A 17,927-nucleotide genomic window follows, 5' to 3' on the forward strand; every position below is an offset into this window, starting at 1 on the left:
ATCATACCACATATAATTAATCTTTTTATTAAAATTTGCAGGTATGTACACTCTGTTGACTCTTTCATCTAGGGATCTGTAGGGCAATTAGAATTTTAACAGCATGAATTGTGGAGTATTTCTTCATTGTTTACATACTCTTCAATCTGTTCCATCAGAATTTTGCAGTCTCCTTCATATAACCCTTGTACATGTTTTGTTAGGTTTACATTTAACTGCTTTAAATAGTAATATGCTCTTAATTTGAAACACAATTCAATTATTCTTTGTTGATATATGAAAAGCATTTTTTTATTTTAAACTTGTACCTGGAATTTTCTTATACTTATGTTAGTTCAAGGCAGTTTTTGTTGTTCACCCTTTAAGATTTTCTACATTGTAAGTCATATTTTTTTGTGAATAAAAGTAGCTTCATTCTTAGTTACTACATTCCTGTATAGAGGCAGTTTACAGTTTTAAAAGGATGAACACTGCATTCAGAAAGGCAAATAATCCTTTCCTATATCGAGAGAGACAAAAGGAGAAAATACTTAGTGATTTTAAACTATCCTACAAAAACTGATCTACCATTGACTGGTTTCCCAAATGCAGTTTCTGTTCCATTAGCATAGTGAATTAGTATAAATACTTAAAATCCTTGACAGTTCCTTGTCAATTTCCTTGTCATCTGTTACATTCTCTTCTTTGATGAGAATTTTGTAACTCAATTAAATCCAACCAATTAAAAACACAGGTTGGATTTATACAAGGAGTTTAGAATTAGTGAATCCTCCTGTATATATTCTCCAAACTACTATTTTACCAAAAGTTCAAGTTAAATATACAAGAGAGGGGAGAGATGGCTCAGAGGTTTAAAAAGACCCAAATTCAGTTTCTACCACTCATATCAGGTAGCATAAAACCACCCATAATTTCTACTCCAGGAGCTCCAATGCACTCTTCTGGCCTTCACAGGGACATACACACACAAAGGATGATAATGAATAGAAAATATAAAGCAATTAAATTCTAAACCTTATGTGGTGGTCCACCCCTTTAATACCAGAACTTAGGAGGCAGAGACAGGCAGCTAAGTTCAGCACCAGCCTGTTCTACTTAGCAAATTCCAAGACAGCCAGAGCTACATAAAGAGACTCTATCAAAAAATAACTAAATAAATGAATGAATGTAAATTTAGTTTGATTTAAAAAAATTTTTTTTTGGTGAGAGAGGATGTGCCTAGCCCTGCAGAGACTTGATGTGCCAGGGTAGGGGATATTCAGGGAGGACTTCACCCTCTCAGAGGAGAAGAAAGGGATGGGGAGGGGCTATGTGAGGGGAGACCAGGAGGAGGCAGGCCAGTTAATATAAAGTGAATAAATTAAAAAAATTAATGGGAAAAATAAAAATTAAAAATATTTAAGCTTTTTAAAAATTAAAAATTTATAACTATGCATGTATAGAACTAACCAACTTAGCTTTTTTTTCTTTTTCACTTAAGCCTCAGTTAAATCCCTACTATGAGGCAGAGCTTTAGAGAGGGCTCAAGATAAAGAGCAATAAAAGACATGGTTTCTGGGTATTATTGTGAGCAAAGGACAGTTTCATTAATAACACGGTTGTGTGCTCCTCTACTGCCATCTTGTGAACATTTCTTTTCCTCACACTCCTCTATCCTAAGACTCACATGGTTTGTTTAAGCATGGCTTGAAAGGAAAAAATAAAAATTGCTCTAGTAACTAATAACAACATATATGATTATTGAGATGGTTAACAGAGATAGAGAACAGAAGAAGAAAGGCTTATCTTGGTCTTTGTTGGGAGAATCATCATAGATGCCTTTCAGTCAAAGGTGAGGACAGAGTCAAATCTAGGAGAATGAGAATTTCCAAGCATAAAATAATTTTCAGGTAGAAATGTTTCAATATAAGATGAAAGAGAACTATTGCACCTGGGAAGATGTTATAAGAGATGAAGAAATTAAATGTCCTAAAACGTTACTTAATTGGAAAGGTGATAAAGTGTTGAGAAGATGTTGATGAAGTCTACAGAGATGCTAATATAAGGTCTTCATTAGGAAAACTGGAGAGTAGGAGTTTCATTTGAATTAGCAACTTGGGATAAATGCAATTTTGAGTGACTTAACTTACTTCTGAAGTCTGAGGAAAGAAAGTGGGGATGAGAAGAAAGAGGGTGAGAGGAAAAAGTAGAGAGGAATGAGAAGAGAACAGGAGAAAGGGAAAGGGAAGGGGAATGAAGGGAAAGAGTGACCCGTCCAGCAGGTCCAGTTATTTGAGGGTCTCGAGGGGACCTCTTCCTAAGAACCAAATGGGGGGGGGGGTAGAGAGGGATGAGGGCCTTGTGCAAATAATGACATGGAAACGTTCTGGAATGCATCAAAGCCCCAAATGTATTAGCCAGGCCCAAGGTTTAAATGTACAAGCAAAAGGGGGAGTGCCTTTCAGCAGAAGGAATGGGGCAGAGGAAATGCACCTCAGCAGGAGGGATGGGGCAGCAGAAAGAGAGGAAGTACTTTGGCGACTACATGGGGAAGCAGGAACTTGGTGATATCAGGGTACATCTTGAGGTCAGGACATCCAGCACTGACTTAGGGCTGGAACGATCTGTGGTTGTTCTCAGAGCGGTGCATCCTGTGGCCCGCTTTTGACCCTCTTTTCTTCTGGGGGCGGGGAGGCCGAATTCAGAGATCAGGACAATAGTGTTGCCTTAATAGCTCCCAACAAAAGAGAGAAAGGGAAAAGGAACACAGGAACAGAGGAGAGGAGGGAGATAAACATCAGAGGCTTTAAGATTGGGAAGATGACATAACTACTAAAAATAAGCCAGGTATAGTGGCTCATGACTTCAGTCCCAATACTCAAGAGGCAAAAGGAGGAGTATCTCTGTAAATTTGAGCCAGCCGGGTCCAGGAATCAGACCAACATAGAAATACTCAATTAAAAAAAAAAAAAAAAAGAAGAAGAAGTAGAAAAAGAATAGGGGCTAGAGAGAAGATTTTTTTAAAAAGAAAGCAATAAGAAAACCATGAAAACTTAACCCGGTCAAAAGGCAGAATAAGTTCATTTTTGTCACATAGGATTTAACATTTAAGTTTATTTAGTTAGAAGAGAATTGCTAGAGAAATCTAGATATATAATTTCCCTGTCTTTACTGGGATCAGTTAACAATGGACACAGTTTTTTTTTTTTTTCAATAAAATGCAACTTTGTAACTTGAAAACGTTTATGGAAATAGAATACAACTGAAGATACAAGGAAAGAAAGAGACACATATAGGCAAATCTCTAGGCACATGAAAACGTTGTGGATACTGTTAACCATGGCCACCATCTTGTAAGCACCTCCATTTTGGTTACACAACTTCTCTCTGAGATAAATAGTTTCGCACAGCTTTCCTTTCTAGTGAAATTCCCTGTTCTGATCAAGCCTTACTTCTCCAGGTGACACTCAAGTCCTCTTTCTTTGGAAAAACCCCAATTGCCCACTCCGATACCCCTGGTCTAGGGATGGAGTGAACTCCCTTCCGGTCATTCTTCACCTCCTCACAACCAGGCACCTGAAGGGCTGCAATCCTTCACCAGCCACTGCTTCTCCAATGGAAAAACCCACTGTGCCTCCAAGTGCATTTCCTTCAGGCCAAACTTCTAGATCAGAAAAAAAATGCCAAATTCTCAGCCTACAAAAGCGGTTAAGTCTATGTTCTCCACCGGCGTCATTACTGATGTGTATTCCTTAGAGCCCACCCTACATGCTAGCCCCTTGAGTTACTTTTTTCTTTTTTCAAAGCTAAATTATGTTCAATCCCATACTTCCAGACAGCTTCACGAGTCAGCAAGAATCCGGTCAGCTCTACAGTTTCCCATTCTTCTCCTCACCACCAAGAGAGAAAAGTCCCACTCTGCGCACATCCCTGCCTTGTCCTTCAACTATCAGCCATAAGTAAGTGGAGAACATGAAAGTGCAATGAGGAGCAAGCCAGTTACCAGCACTCTTCATGGCTTCTGCATCATCTCCAAGTCCCTGCCTTAATGCTGAATAGAAATGTGGAAGAATAAGCAAAATAAACTACCCAAGTTGCTTTTGTTCATAGTGTTTCATATCAGCAATAGAAACCCTGACAAAGACAACCTATGAAGGAATCCCCACTCTTGCACAGGAACCTAATCCTGCTCAGAGCTCCTTCCATGCTACTGTCCTGCTATGACATTAATCTCTTCTAATAATTAATCTCTTCAAAAAGGAAGAAAGGAAGGAAGGAAGAAATGAAGGGAGGGAGAGAGAACATAAGCTGAGCACAGTGGTGCATACCTTTGATTCCAGAATGCAGGAGGCAGAAGCTGGCATATCTCTATGACTTGGAGGCAGCCCATACTATGTAGAGAAACCTTACCTCAAAATTAAGGATAAAATGTTAAATAAGACAGTCCACCTCAGTGTCCCCATAAAGTCCAAACCTGAAACCTTTCAGATATAAGTTGATGTAGTTCAAGACTAATTTTAAAAACTTAAAGAAAATGTTTATATAGAGACCTCATTTAGGTATTAGATTAATGCTTGATTTTTGAAGTGATGCTCTGTGTCAATTAAATTATTTCCAAGAATAATTTGCCAACTTATTTGAAAAGACAGAAGTTTTTATGATATTTTCTAAGATTTATATATGAGAAATAATGTCTATATTCCACTCTATGTTGTTCCATCTTTTTTCAGCAAAACTGAAAAAAGAAAGCACTGCCAATGGCCCACATCGGTGAATTCCTAGAAAACAAAGTGTTAAAAAAAAAACCCTGACTTTAGGATCAGTCACATAACAGTGAAAACTTGAAGTGAGAGGCTCATGCTCATAAGGAAGACACCCTTGACTTCTGAGCACAGCACACAAAGCCTGACCTGCTCATTGTCCACATGAAGAGATGCATGCTTTCTCTACTCTGCTGAAAATAACTGCCTCTTAGAACTTTTATCTAATTCAAACTTCAAGCCACAGAACAAATTAAATTGCTCTATATACCTTCTGGTGGGTATTTTTTAGCCTAGAGACCTATAATCACAACTTCCTCTCATATCATAAACGACAACATTCAGAAAATGTCTGGTGTGATAGACAGAAAAATAAACTTCATTTCTGATTTTAATTTTTCTCACTATTTTTAAAATTTTTTCAATTCCTTCCTTTATCAAAGCACTAGTCTTCTATCACTTAGGAAGGGTCAAAATGCTATAATAAAAAGATCTAATGCAGGCGTGGTACTTGTAGATAAGCAAGTATCACCTTTTTAGAGTAATTTTGTGTTTTATTTGTTTTACTGCTAAATTTTAATGATCTTTGATCCACCATAATTATTGCATAACAATACAGATTTTTCTAAGAATATAAAGTGCTACCAGGATAATGAAGCACATTGTTTAGTTGATGTGCAAAAGCATCAAAATATTAAAAGAAATGAAGATTGCTCTTTCAAAAATTCCTTGGAAAAGAAAATGCGGTACCTTTTAAACAAATAGGTAAAAGATTTAGCAATCGAGGAAGAAAACCTTGTTTTGTTTAACAGAAAAGAGAATTGAGATCCAAGAACCCTTTAATAAGTTAGTTTTGTACCCAGCACATTTAAATGGAAGCTCTCAGCTCTGTGTATGTATGTCGGTACATGACATGCAAGTGGTATTCCTTACCCACATACATAATGGTCAAAAGTCAATTGTAAAAGCTCTAATTTACTGATCTAAACAAAAACAAGTACATATATGAGTGAAATGTTGCTTCAGAAAATTAAGAACAATACAATACAGCCTGCCTCCCCCATTCATGTGTTTAGACATGATGTCCAGAGTGACAATATCATAGGACAGTGGAGCTTTAAGGGTAGGGCCTACTGTAAGGTCCTAAGGTCAATAGAATTAAGAGATGTTTTTTTCATGTCACCCTTTGTAGAGGGAAGTGTCAATTTCCTAGTTGGTTCTTGATTGTGTCAATTGTTGGAAGAAGGGAAAAGATGGGGCTTCTGGGTCCCAAGAGGAAGAGAAGTGGAACAGAACAAAGTTTTCAAACAAGGTTTTGGAGCAAGGAAGAAGCAGCAGACATATAGGTCTTGGGGGCCCTAGAGTTTGTAGCCTCAGCTAAGAGTGGGTAGCCAAAGAAAATGGAGAAAACCAGTTGATAAGATTAGGGCAGGAAATTATTTGCCCAGCCACTGAGTTATTTGGATAGATTTACAATAATAAAGCTGTCTACTGTTTTCCATCCGTAATGCTAAGGTGGGTAGGAGGAGAAAGTGGGCAGCCAGTGTGGTTGTTGACGGTTTGGCAAAGTATGAGTGACTGGAGGATCTCTGTTCCTGGGGCATGGGGGTGGGGGAACAGCTAACTGGCAGTTGGCAGAGCTAAGTCACAAGTCCAGGCTGGTTGAATGAGATCTGGGAGTTAAGCTGAGAGCAAGTCCCCAGGCAAAGGAGCAAGCATGTTTTAAAACTTACAAGCAACAATCCTTAGTAACTCAAGTGTGAAGATTGCTCCACAAGGAGTAAGCTTGGTCTCATTAGGTCAGCTATGACCACCATAGCTGACATACAGGATACAGCCCTCACCAGAACTGAGCTGATACAGACACAAAAGCATGACGTGAACAAATCTCTCTCCCCTTTATAAAGTTATCTGTCCCACATACAGTAAGTACTGAAGAAAATACAAAACCCAGATGTTTTCAAGTTCACCAAGAATTACTTAATCTTTACAAAAAATAAAATTATTTGTGATTCCATTAAGGCAGAAATGTCTCAAGAGATTTCACCATCAAATGTGACAGATATGCATAACATTCCATGGCTGTGATTAACACAAAAATATAAAATTTATCAGTAAGAAAAATAATTTAAAATGGTGACATACTGTTTATAGTCTCATCTTCATAAGCAATCCAAGTGAGTTGGGATAAGGATGGAACTCACTGGTAGAATATTTTTCAAGCATACCTAGAACCCTGAATAAATAAATATCATATATAGTATATAATTTGAAAAAGGCTTAGGGAGCTCTATACCAACAACATAACTCCTAAATCTATAAAAACCCCAAATTTTGCTCTTTAGTTTAATAAAGAAATAACAGAAATTATTTAAAATTTCAAGGAAACATGTCTGTGCAATGAAAAGCTGACTGTGAGAGAATCATGCTTCTAGAAGCTATGATTCAAAGACTGTGTGATCGCTGAGTGCTGGAATGGCACTTCACAGTTACTTGGTTCCTATTATGCATGATAAGTTTAGATTACTAAGGATGGGCTGAAGAGTTGGCTCAGAGATTAAGTGCACTTGTAGTTCTTTTAGAAGACCTGGGTTCAATTTCCAGTACGTACATGGTGGCTCAAAATCATCTGTAACTCCAATCTCAAGAGATTTGATATTCCCTTTAGATGTCCACAGGTACCAGGCATACATGTGGTACACACACATTCATGCAATCAAAACATGTAAAATAATAAAATAAGTAAATATTTTAAAAATTACATTACTATTAATCTAATTATTACAGGTAATTAAATTAGGATAATAAGAGAAATATATGTGCAAACTTCCAAGAAAATTATGATTTTTGTAAGGAGAAACTTTAAACTATAGGAATGTTTTTTTTTTGTTGTTTTGTTTTGTTTTACTAAATGTAAAAAGGGCAATTTGTTTTAAAGTAAATGACTGTCTCAAAATGAATAAGACAAAAAGTAAAGGACAAAAGAAACCTGAGTGGCAGAAAAACTGAAGAAAATTTGTAGAAGACAAATCCTATACAAAGGATTGTATGCATGAAAAACAAATTTTATGTGTTGTGTTTAAAAAAAACTTTTGAGTAAGTTTTCAGAACACAAAATTAATAAAGATCTATAACATTTATGTGTCTTAACAGTGAATAATCTAAGGGGGAGCAGGGCAATAATTTTGTTTACAGTAATCATCACAAGATAATCTACAAATACATTTATGCAAATATGTAAAAATCTTCATAATGAAAAGTATAAACTAATAATTAATGGCATTAAAAAGAATATAAACAGATGGAAAGGTAACCTGTGTTCATAGATTGAAAGAAATACTGTTATTGAGATATCTAGAGCTAAAGAAATGGCTCAGTGGTTAAGAGCACTGACAGTTCTTTCAGAGGTCCTGAGTTCAATTCCCAACAACCACACTGTGGCTCACAACCATCCTTAACAGGAATTGATACCCTCTTCTGGTGTGTCTGAAGACAGCGACAATGTACTCATATATATGAAATATAATAAATGATTTTAAAAATGCCTATCCAAACCAGGGTAATTATAGAATAAATCTCTGCCAAAATAACATCTTTCTTTGCAGAATTAGAAAGAACAATCTTGAAATTTACCACACTTGAACTAGCCAACTCATTTTTCTTTATGGTGCATTAGACCAAGCTTCCTGGGCATGCTGTTTAAAACTAAGCAAAATCCCGAATCCTAGCCAATTTTTCCTTTTAATTTCTACATTTATTTATTTGTTTACTATTTATTTATTCATTTATTTATTTATTTATTTATTTATTTATTTATTTTGTGTGTGTGTGTGTGTGTGTGTGTCTCCTGGGGAGTGAACTCAGGCTTGATAACAAGCACCTTCACTTACTGAACCATGTTGCTGAAACACTGATTTTTTTTTAATTTATTTATTTATTATATGTATGTACACTGTAGCTGTCTTCAGACACTCCAGAAGAGGGCGCCAGATCTCCTTACGGATGGTTGTGAGACATTTGGATTGGAAGAGCAATTAGTGCTCTTAACCACTGAGCCATCTATCCAGCCCAATTTTAATTTTTGTCATACATGTTCCCAAATGGAGTAATATCATCTAAAATATTGCCCAGACTAATGACCTAAGACATTTTATCTGCGTTTTCTTATAGTTTCATAGTTTTAGGTTCTATGATTAATTCCTTGAGGCATCTTGAGTTGGTATTTGTAAATGGTAAGAGACAGGTATTTAGGTTGAGTCCTCTATATACAGTCATAAAGTTTCTTCAGAATCATTTTACTGAAAAGTGTGTCCTTCTCTTGCTCTGTGTATTTTTTTCTCATGTTAAAAATCAGTGTTTCGGGCTGGAGAGATGGCTCAGTGAGTAAGAGCACCCGACTGCTCTTCTGAAGGTCCAGAGTTCAAATCCCAGCAACCACATGGAAAAAACAAAAAACAAAACAAAACTAAACTAAAGGAGGGAAAACTGGTCAACCTTGTATTTATTGAAAAAAATATATAGACAAAAAAAAATAGTTTGTGTACAGCAAAAGAAACAACAAGCAGGGCAAAGAGCCACCCAACAAAATGGGAGTGACAAGAAGTAAATTTGTAATAAAGAAAGAACCCAAAAATTCATTTGAAAAAGTAAAATGAAGTAAAGATTTGGATTATAATGTCCCAAATGAAAACATATGAATGGCCCATAGATGTGTGGAAAGTAGTCAGTATCATCAGTCAGAGTAATATAATAAAAATCATAAGAACTCATTCTACTGAAAATGGGTGTTACCAAAAAATACAAAATTATAAATCACACTCTTAAGTGCTGGTGAGATAGCACATGGGCTTTAGTTGCTCTTCTAGAGAACCTGGGTTTAAATTCCAGCACACACATGGCAGCTTGTAACTGCCTATAACTCCAGCTCCTGGAAATCCAATTCCCTCTTCTAACTTCCACAGGCACCAGGCACCACACACCCACATCATGCACAGATAGATATCTAGTCAAAACACCCACTCACATAAAATAGAAACGTTTTAAAAATAATATTAACAAATACTAGAAAAGATATAAGAGAGACTTGTGATTTGGTAAGAGTGTCAATTAAGACAGTTATTACAGATAGAGTATATAGCCCCCAATTATTCTAACAGTAGAGCAAATTTATAGACCATCTGCTGAACATATAACCAAACAAAATGAAATTATCATGTCACAAAGATATATGAACTCTCACATTAAAGACAGTCCCATTTATAGCAGCCAAAATATAAAATCAGTCAGATGTGAAAAAAATAGAAAATTACTCACCAAGAAAGTATAAAATCCTCTCATTTGTAGCAATGTAGACAAACCTAGAGGGAACATTATTGTGTGAAATTAGTCAAAGCACAGAAGAAAAGGCCCTGCATGATCTCTCTCTTAAGTGGAATCTTGAAAGATTGACCTCATAAAAATTACAACTATTAGGAATCTCAAAGAAGGAAAGGTTTGGCCAAGGGGCACAGTTTTGATAAACAGAATCAGTTGTGATGTTTTATTATTTGAGGGAGGAATATGTTTTGGTGACCAAAAAAGAGAAATTTAAATAATGCAACTATTAAAAAGTGAAACAATTTAAAGTATCAGGTCCACTAATAACTATGAATTGATCACTACTCAATGTATATGTGAATCACATTGTACCATGTATAGATGCAATATATCAATCAAAAGTACATAACAAATACTCCTCTATAAAAAATATTCCAATCCCACTTTTCAAAAATGGCAGTGTTTTGGTGGTGATGAAGATTTTCAAGTAAAATTAATAGTGTCTGTAGTGGTTTAGATAAAAATAGCTACCATAGACTCATAGGGAGTGGCACTATTAGGAGATGTAGTCTGTTGGATTAGGTGTGGTCTTGTCAGAGGAGGTGTGTCACTGAAGGTGGGCTTTGAAGGTTCAGAAAGCTCAAACCAGGCCCAATATATCACTGTCTCTTCCTGCTGCCTGCAGATCAAGCTGTAAAACTTTCAACTACCTCTCCAAGACCATGTATGTCTGTACGTCACGTGATGATAATGGACTTAAACTTCTGGCCTGTAAGCCAGGCCCAATTAAATGCTTTTCTTTCTAAGAGTTGCCGTAGTCATGGTGCCTCTTCACAGCAATAGAAACCCTAGCTATGACAGTGACATTTTACTCTTTTGCAATTAAAATGAGGACAAATACAAAGGACAAGAGATTTCAAAGTCATAAAATTGATGTCAACTAATTATTTCAGAAACAAAGGTTTGGCATTAATGTCAATTAAATAATTTCAAATAAATTACTTTTATTTTTAACATTTCCTGAAGGAGTCATATTGGTGAATAGAAGATGTTTGACTGAACACATTTTGGAGCTTAGGTTCAGTAATTTCTGTGAGAATAAGTATTCCTGAGAGTACTCAGTTGCTCAAACAGGAAAATAATGAAAGAGTTCCTTTATCTCTGAGTAATTAGCCAGTTAAACAGATATTTTACTTCACCAAGATAATTCCTATACTCCCTGTTATCTTTGTTGAGTTTTTTTTTTATTACATTAAAAACAAAGTTTGCTCTAAAACAATCGGGTTTTCTAAGACTATGCAACTTTTTACATTTGTGTTTGAAATCTCTGAATAATGATTTCAGTGAATAAGTACTATGAGATAGGAAATATGTAATCCTATTTGGTTGTTGTTGCCTTATTCCTTCTATGTTGTCTTATTTTGTTTATAAGATGACTTCTTGTTATGCAGCTCAGGCTGACTTGGAATGCACTAAGTATCCCTGCCCTAAAACTGATCATCTTCACATTTCAGCCTACCATAATTTCAGGTATGTGCCATCACCTCCTGATTAGCTTGGCTGTTTTGTTCAGTCTTGTTCTTTTCTTTTCTGCTATATTAGTTTAGTCAAGTGGTTTTTGGAGATTTTTATGGTTCGTTGGTTGGTTGGCTGGTTGGTTGGTTGGTTGGTTGGTTGGTTTTTGAGACAGGATTCTCTACATAGCCTTGGCTGCCCTGAAATGCACTATGAAAAACTGGCTGGCTTCAAACTCACATAGATCTACCACTCTTGGCCTCTCAGGTGCTGGAATAAAAGACATGTGCAGCTATGCCTCACTGGATCAAGTTTTGTTTTGTTTTTGCCTTCTTTAGATTCCAACCCCTCCCCCCCCTTTTCTGTTTTGTTTTTTCACAATTTAATTTTATATTCATTCACATTAGATCCCAATCACAGCTCCCCCTCCTTCTCCTCCTCCCAGTCCTATCCTTAAAGGGGAAGTTTCACCTTGGGTACCACCCCACCCTGGGGCATCTAGTCCCAGCAGGACTAAGCACCTCTTCTCCAACTAAGGCTCCACTATGAATTCCAGATAGGAGGCCCATAGTCGCTCAGCAGCAGCGCCACTGTTGAATCTGGCTCTCTGGTATCCTGTGCAGGTTTCTGAGAGTGCCGGCTTTGGGTGCCAGTCGCAGGCCCTCCCTTGGCGGGCCTTTTCTGACTAAAGCCCCACAAGGCAAAATCAGGGAAGTCCTGTCTAGGCCACTTCTCTTCTGTCTAGCCACTGCTCTATTGCTGTGAAAAGAACATGACCAAGGCAACTCCTACAAAGCAATGCTTAATTGAGGGCTTGCTTAGTTTCAGAAGTTTAGAGGGCCATCATTATGGTGGGGAGCAAGGTGGCATGCAGGCAGATGTTGAAGCAACGAGCTGAGAGCTAAGTCCTGTACTTTACACACACACACACACACACACACACACACACACACACACACACAGAGAGAGAGAGAGAGAGAGAGAGAGAGAGAGAGAGAGAGAGGGAGAGAGAGAGAGGAATGCCACTCTTAAGTGCCTTTAAAATGGCTATACATGCCATTATGTGGCTATCTTACAGTCCTCAAAAGGTATGATTTATATCAAGGTTTAAGATTAAGCTAAGCACACCTTTTTAAAAAAAGCTTAAAAGTTAAACATATATAAGTTGGTTTACTTAATTTTATCTTAAAGAATTTTCTTTCAGTTTTGTGAATGAAACTGTGTTTTTACTAGGTACATTATTCAGATATGGAGAAGTGATAGTTTGACAAAGCTAAAAATTACAAACGTTCTTGTCCTAAGTAAATATAGTTCACTTGTTAATGTTTTAGCCTGTTTTAGGCATCTTCAGGAAAACAGATTATCTATACAGTTGATTTTGGCTCTCTCAGCTCTATTGAAGTTTCTTAATTCTCAGTCATCAGGAAAATCAACCTAGATTCCAAGGAAAGAGACTTCTTTATTTTCTCTCAGGCCATTAATTTTCTCTGTCTTTTTTATCTAGCTTCTTTTTCCCATTCCAAGACTTTGGTCCTTTTATTTTAGGAGTAGGTGATAGTCAACGATCCATTTTTTAAAGCTTATTCAGGCTGAATATTGCTCCTGCCTATAGGGGAGTAATAAAATTTTATGCCTGATCTAAGGAAGACATGAGAGAGCTTGTACTTAGAGGTCAGAAAATCTTCATTTGATAGGAATATGAAAGAAATTACTTGGGATGTCAAGACAACTAAGAATACACTACCTATTGTTTGGGACAACAGCTACTTTTAGTCTACCTATAGCCTCACTGAGAGGTCCATTCCTTTTGGAATGTGAGATAAATTTGTATTTGCTTTGGGGATAAGAGTATCTCTGTTGCCCCCTGGAGTGGTGCACGTGGAACACATACATCTGTCCATTTGTTGAGGGACTTTGCTTGCTGGGGTGGAAATACTTAAAAATATGTTTGTGCCTGAAATAAATATCAAAAACAGATACAAGCAGAGCCCATTCATTGTTAAGTAAATATACATAACAACTGTTACAGGAGCCTGCAAGAGGTGACCGCCCAGACACAATTAATAGCCACTGAAAATCTGTATTCCAGCCAGCTAGGAGGTAGATATTACACAAGCATGCAGTTTAACATAAGCTAAGATAAATTACATGGGGTATCTTAGCCTCATGTCCTAGAATAGAGTTGAGAAATTTTCCATGAGATTCTCCATTAAGGAGATTAAATACTAGTTAAACATGAAATAACCTGGCCAAGAATATAAGATAAAGGAAACTCTGCACTGTCTTGCCCTGTCACAGAATCATTTTCTATAATCACTTGGCTTTAGTTACTTTTGGAAGAGTTGTTGTTAGCTTTGAGACAAATTCTCAATAAGAAACCCAGGCTGCAAACTCATTATCCTCTGGCTTTCCCTATCCTGGTCAAGGTGTGTCCTGCTCATCCTTGCCACATAGTTGTTTAGGCTCCAGTGTCCTGGTGAAGTGGTCTGGGAATAATTCCAATCCCTTGGAGTGTTGTGCTTCAACAATCCAGACAGCCAGAGCAAGGAAGCATTTCTTTGGAACATCCTCATACATTCTGGGCATTCTGATTGCAAAACTTAAGATGTTTTACCGTATTCTATAATCAAACTGATACAGGAGAAAGTGGTTGACGGTTTCTTAAGAACAGCAGATTATTACTTCAAATGAGTAACAATTCTGGAGAATAGAATCCCTGATAATTTCGATTAAAATTTCCTAGAAAGAAGTTCTAACCTCAGAATAAACCTGGAAAGCTGATTCACTGATTAGTATTTCAGTGATTATGGGGAGTTTGCGATGTTTCAAGTTCGCAGCCTAATTACAATTTACCTTGGGCTCTCTTTAGCCTCCTAATTGGTCTTTCCCACCTCTTTATCAGACCTAACATCCTGTGAGTAACAGATAAAAGTTTATTGGAATATATTAACATAAACCTAGTTTCTATAGATCAAAAGTTAGTTACCAGGTAGCATCTGAGGCCTTTACCTGAGATTTCACCATTCTGTTTTAACTACCTATTTAATGTTTCCACCAATGCACTGAAAAAATGCCTCTATTCATGATTTTCTTCATTCTGTTATTATAAAAACTTCATGAATTTGGGTAACCTATATCTATGTTCCCAGGCCATAATTGCTGATATTAATGGGTGAGGTATGCTGAGGGGCCTTGATCAGGTTCAATTTTCTGCCACTTAAAGAATAAAAAGGTAGGAAAATTCTTGAGCACAGCAATTAGCAGAAGAGAAATCCCAAATACCTTACACAACAATGTTGCAGTAAATCTCCAACCCAAATAAACCTGGGCAATGAAAACACAACTCATACATGCTGTGGGCCTGGAGTGGGAAGACCTACCACTACACTAGCATCTTCCCCATATAAGAGACCCCTTAGAACTCGCAGTTTCTCCAGGTCCTGTGCTTCTGCTCCACTTTCTTTCCACCTCCTCCTCTGTGTCCTCCCTCTCTCCTTCTCTCCAAAAACCTTCAGCTCTACCTACCTCTCTTTCTCCACCCCATCTCCGGCTCTAGCCTTTATAAATTAAGGTGGGAAGCAGGTTTACAGGACATCACCTGAGTGCTGACTCATTCCTTCCTCTCAACCCCTCACAGGAGAACAGAATTAACATCAAATACAATTAGCCCCAGGGCTATGCACAACACAACAACAGTCAACAGTTGGAGAAAGTTGTTGGGAAATGCATACACACAGCAAACAGAAAAAAATAAATAAAATAAAATAAAAAAGACCCTTGACAAAGCCAGGCAGGGGACTCCAGTCTCTTCCTGAGGGCTAAAGGTTTGGTTGTTTTTGTTTTTTTTTTTGTTTTTTTGTTTTTTTTTGCCTCTGTAGAGTCTTCCTCCCCTACTTTAGTGTTGGTCAATGTGAAGGAAGCCAGTGTGGTTGATTGGCCCAGAACTGTTGTGTGGCATGTCCTGAGTAGGCCTTGAACTTGTTGAGCTAGTCCACAGCAGGGGGCCTACTGATGGGAGTCAAAAGCCTACATGTACTTTGTTTTAAACTGCCAGGCTTTCCTCTCAAGTCAGGAGGATAAAGAAGAATCCTGCCTTCTTAGAAATGTGCCACCTTTATCACCTCTCCCTATGCAGCTGCCTACCAGGAACCAGTCTCACTTCTGGTCTCAACATTTGGCATATCCCATTTGAGTTGAGTGTTATGTTTTTGTATTGCTACATCAATGGCCACCAAAGCCACCCTGGATTCAATGGCTTCTATATCATCTGATTTGTAACCTTGAAGAATAAATTTCACAGACAACAGCAGGATGAGATTTTTGAAGAGTTCTAAACTCTTTTTAGGTTCCCAGCTATGAGCTTAACAGAAAGGAAACAAGAACTGCTGACTAGCAAGAGGGTACTGCCACTGGGCTGTGAGATTAGGAAATTTCTACAGAACCTATATGGCAAAAACTGGGTAACAGTACAGAGATGAACTGGTCAGTTCAGGTAGCTCACCCATGTGGTGACCCTGGTCTAAAATTTTGTCCCACTTTTATGTACAGCTGCTATTCTGCCAAAGTTTCTATATAAAAGAAAAACAAAGATAGTGAAAATTCAAAGAGAAGAAAAGACAGACAAGAGAGAGGAAGAGGAGATAGAGAGGAGAAAAGAGAGACAAAGGAGAGAAAGAGGGAGAGAGGGGGGAGAGAGAGGAGACAGAGAGAGAGAGAGAGAGAGAGAGAGAGAGAGAGAGAGAGAGAGAGAGAACTCAAAGCTGGGGTAACCTAGCAGACCTACCTGGCTGCTGGTGGTGATGTAAATTGTTGCTAGGTTGCTGTTGCTAGGTTCCTAGGAGGAAGCTAGTTGAATTGTCTGTAAACTAATGTATGGTACATGCAAATAACTGAAATGTGATGCTGTGACTAGGCCTGCTAGCCAGCTAGATCCTAGGATCTACTTGTCTCTGTTCTTCAATTCTGAGGTTACAGGCAAATGCAAACATGTCTAGCTTTTGTGGGTTTTTGTTGTTGTTGTTAGTATTTGTTTTCATTTTTGTTTTCAATTCATTTTTGATGTTTTTTTTCTAATTTTAAGATTATTTTGAGAAGTAGCTTGGTCTTCATGCAGAACTCCTGACAGTGGGAGCAAGGGCTGTCTCTGACTTTGTTTCCTGTTTTTAGACTCTTTCCTCCTACTGGGCTGCCTCATCTAGCCTCAATAGGAAAGGCTATGCCTAGACTTACTACAACCTGATATACAGGGCTGATTGATATTCACGGGAGGCCTCCCCTTTTCTGAAGAAAAACAGGAGGAGTGGATGGGGAGGGGGAAAGAAATAAGAGGAGAGGAGAGGAGAGAGGAGAAACTGTGGTTGGGTATAAAATTAATTAATTAAAATTAAGAAACAAAAAATGAAAAAGTATTTTGAGATTATAATGTAATTACATTTCCTCATTCTCTTTCCTCCTCCCCAAACCCCCCCATTCACCCAGCTTTTACTCTGTTTCAAACTCATGGCATCTTTTTCTTTGTTTATGTGTGTGTGCTTAAAATATATATTATAATATTATATATTATACATGGGTGTATATATGTGCAAGTACCACACACACAGACACACACACACAGACACACAGACAGACAGACAGACAGACACACACACACACACACACACACACACACACACACATATATGTGAGAGAGAGGGGGGAGAGAGACAGAGAGAGAGAGACAGAGAGACAGAGAGACAGAGAGACAGAGAGACAGAGAGAGAGAATTAGTTAGCAATTATTCTAGGTTCCCCCTGAAATACCTATCTAGCAATAGCTTGCTTCTCTGCCTGCCAGGTAGAGCCAGGAGCCAGGCATATAAGGACTGCTCAGCTTGCATCCCCCCTCTCTTTCTTCCTGTCCTTTTCCCTCTCCTCCTCCTTCTCCCCCACCCCCATCTCCCTCCCCATTCATTCCACTCCCTCTCCCTCACCCACCCTCCATCTTCTCTATCTTTTCCTCACATGTTCCCAGCCAACCTCTTCCTCTCTTCCCCTTTCCCTCATTCTGCCCTTCTCTTTCCCCCTTTCTCTGCCTCTACCCCTTTCCAGGTCCCCTCTGCTCCCTAACTCCCTTCCCACAATAAAATCTCTTTTATACTAGCCCTGTCACAGAGTGATTATTCCTTAGGGAAACACCTTGGCAGAGTCTGCTAAGGTACACCCTCCTGCCACATTATATTGCATTTTTAAAAGCACAACATATAATATATGTGTTATCATATGTAATATATAATAGAAACACACACACATATATAAGCTTATGTATTTTAAAGTATATATATATATATATATATATATATATATATATTCTGTACCATAT

At 37.8% G+C, this 17,927-nt stretch overlaps 1 protein-coding gene across 1 annotated transcript in view; it reads left to right on the forward strand.

Moving 5' to 3' along the window:
* LOC110298964 (interferon-induced very large GTPase 1-like) overlaps nt 1–17,927 on the forward strand; it is a 40,773-nt gene that overhangs the window by 3,845 nt on the left and 19,001 nt on the right. The window contains exons 2-3 of the mRNA XM_029480085.2: nt 3,815–3,938; nt 11,507–11,585. The gene's annotated coding sequence lies outside the window, so the exon portion shown is untranslated. The remainder of the gene's footprint in view (nt 1–3,814; nt 3,939–11,506; nt 11,586–17,927) is intronic.

This window comes from Mus caroli, unplaced genomic scaffold (assembly GCF_978045245.1).
Source record: "Mus caroli unplaced genomic scaffold, Mus_caroli_1 scaffold_8, whole genome shotgun sequence".
NCBI lineage: Eukaryota > Metazoa > Chordata > Mammalia > Rodentia > Muridae > Mus > Mus caroli.